The sequence below is a fragment of the Grammomys surdaster genome, unplaced genomic scaffold (genome assembly GCF_004785775.1).
Source record: "Grammomys surdaster isolate TR1022 unplaced genomic scaffold, NIH_TR_1.0 62, whole genome shotgun sequence".
Classification (NCBI taxonomy): domain Eukaryota; kingdom Metazoa; phylum Chordata; class Mammalia; order Rodentia; family Muridae; genus Grammomys; species Grammomys surdaster.
Window position 1 is genome coordinate 7,097,305 of NW_021604564.1, and position 6,663 is coordinate 7,103,967.

Consider the following 6,663-nt stretch of genomic DNA (forward strand, 5'->3'; position numbering starts at 1 on the left):
AAGCGGCTGGCAGCTCATGAGCTCCTACAGTGAATCACAAGGCCATCCTCCAGTGGTTTCCTCTTCCAGTTCAGAATGCTCTAGAGTGGATGTTCTCAGGGAAGCACCACATCCTTACTCTGATCAGGAGGCCTTTAGAAAGTCTCTCTCCTACTGAAACTACAACCATCCCTCAGGACATCAGAGAATCTGTGTTCAGCTTAGCATAGAAAGGATCCTGCCCTTCTGCCCGCGTTATACAGAGAGGGTTTGTTCTGCTTTTGCTGGCAAAAGACTTGTACCCTGGTCCTTGAAGCCAGGTGCTAACAGGCACCCTTTGCCTCTTCTTAAGTTTGCCTCAGTCATCCTGTCTCTTCACTCAACTTTACTTTCTTCACCTTGGAGTCCTCTCTTCTTATATCTATCTACAGCATTGTATTTTCACTCAAACCTATTAAGAATCATTTTTGCCTTTCCCAAGCTTATTAGCTTGCATTTCCTCATTTCCTTAATCGCCAACATGATAATGATTATTATTATGTATGTATTTGATATGTATGTGACTGTGAACATGCATATGCCATGGTGCATGTCAGAGGATGACTTTTCTAAGTCAATTTTTGCCTACCACCTTATTGGGATCTCTCTTAGTCATCAAGGTTCTTTCCTGCCAACCTGCATGCCCTAAGCTATCTAGCCTGGGAGATTCCAGGCTATCCTCTACCCCCTGTCTCCCTTCTCACTGTAAAAGTGATGGGATTGCAGATGTGTATTGCTGCATCTGACTTTTTACACAGACTCTGAGAATTGAACAAAAAAAAGTCCTGTTACCCACTAAGCCATATCTCCCCACCCCCACCCCATCCCTTTCCCTGCTTTTAGGTCCTTTCCCCTTTCCTCCTAATGTTTGTAAATCATAATTCAGCCAAGAGATCATTTGATTCACTTGGTGCTTTCTGTCAGAACTCTCTTGCTGCCCTGCTTCTCTAACTCTTGTCATCCATCCTCACTATTTGCATCCTTCCTACAAAACTAAATATGGTTAAAGAATCAGAAGTCTTTCACAGCATACATCATAAGAAAAAAGAAATATACTCTGCAAAGGAGTCAAACCCCAGGTGTAAATCCTCATGCACAGTTTGCATGCCAATAATGGAGGTCCAGCAAGCTGCAAAGAGCCTTCAATGTGGAACTTCTTGCTCTGTCTCTCAGACCTGGATCTGTCTTTACCCTCTCCCCAGTCCTGACTGAAAGAGCCACTCTCCTGTGTCTAGTACCTTAAGGTCAACTAACTATTTAATATTGTCTCTCCCTCTGGAATTACCAAGTTTAATTTTAATTCCAATTATCCGCCAGTTCCATTTATTAGGGGACTGCTTCGTTCAAATAAGCTCTGTAAGCTGTTGCCTCTCCCAGCATGCTGCCATAAATAGACCTTAGTCTCTCTATCCTGTGCCATGGCAAAGAGAATGTTGTACAGCCCCAGGCTTTTTTTGTGGGAATACAGTTACTTCTACTGTGGCTCTTTAAGAAAAGCTTCCTTGTTGCCTTAACCTGATGTTTCCTGTGTTGCCATAACAACCCCACCCTCCACCTTGATGCAGCTGCTAAAAGGGGCCTTGGTTCACACTTGACACTTTCTCTCATCATTTCCCTGCATTCCCGGACTAGCTGGCTTTGGTCCCTATTAAGCATCCTCTCCTGACTCCAAAATACAGATAATTTCTCACCTTCTTTAACATGTAGGATAACCTACTTAAGTCCTGAATGCTGTCCATTTAGCAAGAATATAATAGGTTCTTGATAGGTAAACCAGAAAACAATTTTAAAAGTTCTTCCCATCCCAAAGAGCTCCATGATAAAGCTTCCATGACCATCAAACATCATAGGCTGGGATTTTGCCAAGATGTAGCTGTTTGTGAGTCACCCATATTTCTGTTAGTAACCCTTTATCAATGTTCTGTGAGCCCAATGAACTAAATGCTTTACCAAACACACAATAAAACAAATTTCTATCTCTACCTCATTTTTATCTCAAAAGAAATATTTCTGTGAACTCTCAAATAAGGCATAGAATTACTACTATAAAACCATGATTAATAAGGATGCCATTGCTGGCACTTTGAATAAATATCCTTTCACTTCAGCCCTAAATCATGTCCATTCAAAACTTCTATATCCCAGTTGGCCCAAAAGGCTTACGGCTATAAGGAATAAAAGGCCATTGATTAACTTTGAGTCATAAATCTGATTTTTACAAGTCCACATTAAAAAAAAAACTGTGCCCTTCCTCCAGCCTTGAGCAGGCCCAAGACCTTGTTTACCACAAGAGACCAGATAATAGGACCTAGGTGGAACTAACCACCTTGGCTGCATATCAATAGACACCTAGGTGGAGTCACCCACCTTGGCAGCTGTTTCGTTCCCAGCCCTCTTTCCAGGTGAACCCGTTAGACTCATGGCCGCAGGCGGCTACAAAAAACAAACAAACAAACAAACAAATAAACCTGTTTGGAAAATGAAGCCTTGGTAGAAAGAAAAAAATACCCAGGTTTGTTTACCTCCAAGTAATACCCTACGAGCAGGACTGGAGACCAAAGGTGGTCCAACCGTTTATCTTGGGCAAGGAGAAGTTAAGAGAGAAGTCAGAGTAAACAGATCAGGAAACAAAATATCATGGTATCCTTCTTATCCTCCTCCAAAGAGGCCCATGGTTGTAACAAAGAGCTTATGCGGGTATTGTTAGTAATCTGTTAAACTCCACCTCCAGAGTTACCTGGCAACAGGCAGGTAACCCTGCCCCCTATAAAAAGGGCTGCTTGGCCCCTCCTCTCTCTCTCTCTTGCTCCTCAACCCAGCGCACCTGCAGGTTGTCCTCTCCCCTCCCCCCTTCCTTTCCCCCTCTCTCCACGTGGTCATAGCCGGCCTCTCTACTTCTCTCTCTCTCCTCTTGCTCTCCCACTCTCTTAATAAACCTCCCTCTTGGAACCATCTTGATCTGTCCCAAGCTGCGCATGAAATCCTTTTAGGTATTAAAGAAAGCATGCACAGGGAAGCATTTTTGTCATTTCCAAAGACTGAAATTGCCATAAACGCTGAATCTGAAGTCACCACACATCTGTGCAGACAGAGACCCAAATTCAACCCTCCAAGTGGCTGTGACCCTCAAGGACCAGAAACATCTGGAGTTTCACACATGCTATGAGGAGACAGCTGTATCTGATAATCCAGGTGGAGAGTTTACCAATGCTTCTTTATAGAACTTGCTAGAATAAAAAATGGTGTGGAAGAAATGGTCTTTCCCCTTCCCCAACAACAGAGGTGATGGATGCTCTTTGTGTAGCTATTTCAGCTGAATCACAGCATTCTTGGATAGAGGAGAGAGACTCCTAAGACTCAGGAAGCTGGGGCTGGAGAGATGGCTCCACGGTTAAGAGCACTGACTGCTCTCCCAGAGGTCCTGAGTTCGATTTCCAGCAACTACATGGTGGCTTCACAATCATCTGTAATTGCACCTGATGCCCTCTTCTAGTATGTCTGAAGACAGCTATAGTGTACTCATATGTGAAATTAAAACAAAAGAAAAAAAAAGATTCAGGAAGCATAAAAACTCTAGCAATTTGGAACCTTAGAAGAGTCCTGAGGTTCCTCTCCAGGATTATTAAAATGTGAGCAACTGCTGAGAAGAAAAGACTCTTTCCTGAAGCTGCCTGAAGAATGGGCAGGGAGTTCAAGGGATGCAGCTTTTTTAGAGTTGTATCACGATGCTGAGGATGGTGTTGGAATGATACAGCTATCTTTGAGTCACCCAGGTTCCTCTAAGTAACCCCAGATAAACTCATGGGTTCACGAAGCCAGCCTTGGGTGGAATGGTTTCTTTGGTCTGTCATCAATACTCTATTTGGAGTATTGATGCTTGTTTACACCTTCCCAGGAAAAGTCCCACAGGATGTCCATTCAGCTGAGTGAAGAGAGTACAGAAAATAGGTTTACCAGATGCCAGTGTCACTTACTGAGCAGATAGCAGGCCCAATGGCCTCATAGTAGAGAAGTGAAGACCCATGTCAACACAAGTCTGTGGACTCCAATGTCATGAGGTCAGTGGAACTTTCTTCTGCCATATAAGGAGGAACCATCTCAGAAAAAGAAAAGGATCTCTGTAATTCTTTGTTGTTCTTTAAATAGGAGAACTATAAAAAGCTGTCCACATTCGATGTATGCAGTTCGAAGAATTTGAGTATGAATATACTCATGAAGACATCACTCCCCTCAAAGCAATAAACATATCTGTTGTCATCCAGTGTTTCCTCCCACTTCCTTTACTGGTGTGTGTAGTAAGAGGCTCCACCTTCTTCACAAGGTTATACAGCACCATTGCTGGTGGGTTGGTCTGCTGCTTCTGTGTATACAAATGTTAAATACTGGGCCACAAGATCTGGTTGCCCCCCCCAATGAGTAGATCCTCATGTACACCCACTGATGCTATATAAACTTTGCTACTCAATTTGAAATTTGGTTAAATATTGGTGGCTACAGCCAATTACTGGGGAGAATAGAAGAGGCATTTCAGTTACAGGGATGGGGGTCACAAATAGGAGAAGGGGAGAAGGGAAAAGGAGAGGGAAGGAGACGGAAGATGGAAAGAACAGGAGACCTGAACCCTGATACCCCCCAGGACAGACAGATGGAACAGAAGTAACCCAGGTAAGATTCAAACAACAAGTAATTGGTGAGCACAGCTGGGAATTAACAGTCTACTGAATAGAAATATAGATTAGGGATCATCCCTCAGTAATTGTGCAGGAGATGATTCAATAATCCATAGGACTCTGCCTTGATTATTGGAGGGTGGGCTGGGTCATTTTAATAATTAATATGGATTATAAAAATCCATTTGCAAACCATTGTCAGCTACAGGCATGATGCTGCCTTCTAATAAATCTCCAGGACTGACTGACAACACAGAACCAGAATGCTGTGCCCTGTAGCTGTCACCTCCCCTCAACCCTCCTGCCCATCTTCTCTGAGCACCACCATTTTTGTCTTTCCTTCTGCGAGTTCAATTGTTTTACATTCCATGTACAAGTGAAGTCATGAGGGTTTTCCAGATTCTGAAGTCCATATTTGACAAACTGGAATACATTCTGTTTTATTTCTCAGTGACTGGCAGCCCCAAAGATGGCTCTCAGTGATGGTCTTCTATTCTGAGATTCTTGCCCACTTCCAATCTATTCCACTTGAGTGTGAGCTAGACCTACTGACTGGAATACAGAAAACATACTGAGATGGCCAAAGAACAGTTGACACCTACAGTCCAACAACTCAAGAATAACCAAATCCTACATCATGATATGGATAACTTTAAGGGAGGGCCATACCTCTCTAGGATTTATATACATCCCAGGCAAGACAACTAATCCTTGCTAGCACTCTGATCACTTGGTTTATGCATCAGGACATCCATATCTCAGGGAATGCCTCACTCTTGAGCAATCTCGGATCACGGGTCACAGCATGTCCAACCCAATTGCTGAACGTGGCCTGGTAAGAACACCAAGCAAGCCAAAGGACCCAGGGCAGCCAGATTTCTGACCTACAAAAACAATGAGATGATAAATATTTCAGGCTGCTAAATACATAAATTTATTAACACCAATTGCTGCCTAATGTATTTCTCATTCCCAGAAGAACAAAGACCAGGGAAACATAGATCAGCTACAGAACAGTAAATACGCTGTATTTTTCTGGGCATCTGTATGTGGTATGAATTAAATTAGTAGTCTTTTTGAGTATGTGCTAAACGTCCAGATGGTTGAGCTCAGAAAACATGGATTGCAGAGACAATGAAAACATTAATATACACCTCTTATCTGCAAAGCACTCATGTGAGGAAATCCTCAAGTAATCACCTGATAGATCAAGGAACTCTCAACAGGGCTCTAAAGTTGCTTCATCCCTCTTCTGAGAGTTGCTACATAGGTTAGATGTGTTTTTTATACCATACAGTGAGCCCTGAAGAAAGGACCAGAGCTCGAATATCCCAAGAAGTAAATATATTATTAAGCCACTGTAGCTAAAAAGAACTCTTCAAATGTTCTCCTGCTATAAAGCATATGGCTTGGTTTAACCAGTTTATCACACTGCTCCATAATGTAAGTATCACTCTTATAAAATAGTGAGTTTATTTTTTTTGTATACAGGTTTATATGAGGCCATTTCATGAAATTGTATGATGTACTACAAATATATTCATCCTCCTTTTTCACTGCCCTTCCTTTACCCCTCCCCCTCCTCATGACAACACTTGCCCTTGCCCCTCCCACCCCCATTGGTCCCCTTTGTTCTCAGATGAGTTTGCTTCTACATTCAGATCATAGGCATGGACATGATTTTTAAGTATCTATAATGTGCAGGACGCACAAATGAGAAAAAATTGATGTTTATTTTTTTGAAGAAATGGACTCTTAATAAATTCTCTTTCATGACTTTTAGGCCTGCAGTAGTCCTGTTATAGACTAAGGTGCTGAATATTGTGCCAGTGAGATATCTCCGTAGGTAAAGGCATTTGCAGGTTCAACCTGACCTCTTAAGTTTGAAATTAGAACCCATATATAGGTGGAAGAAGACAACTGACTCCACAAAGTTGTCTTCTGACATCCATACATTTACTGAAGCATGTGCAGC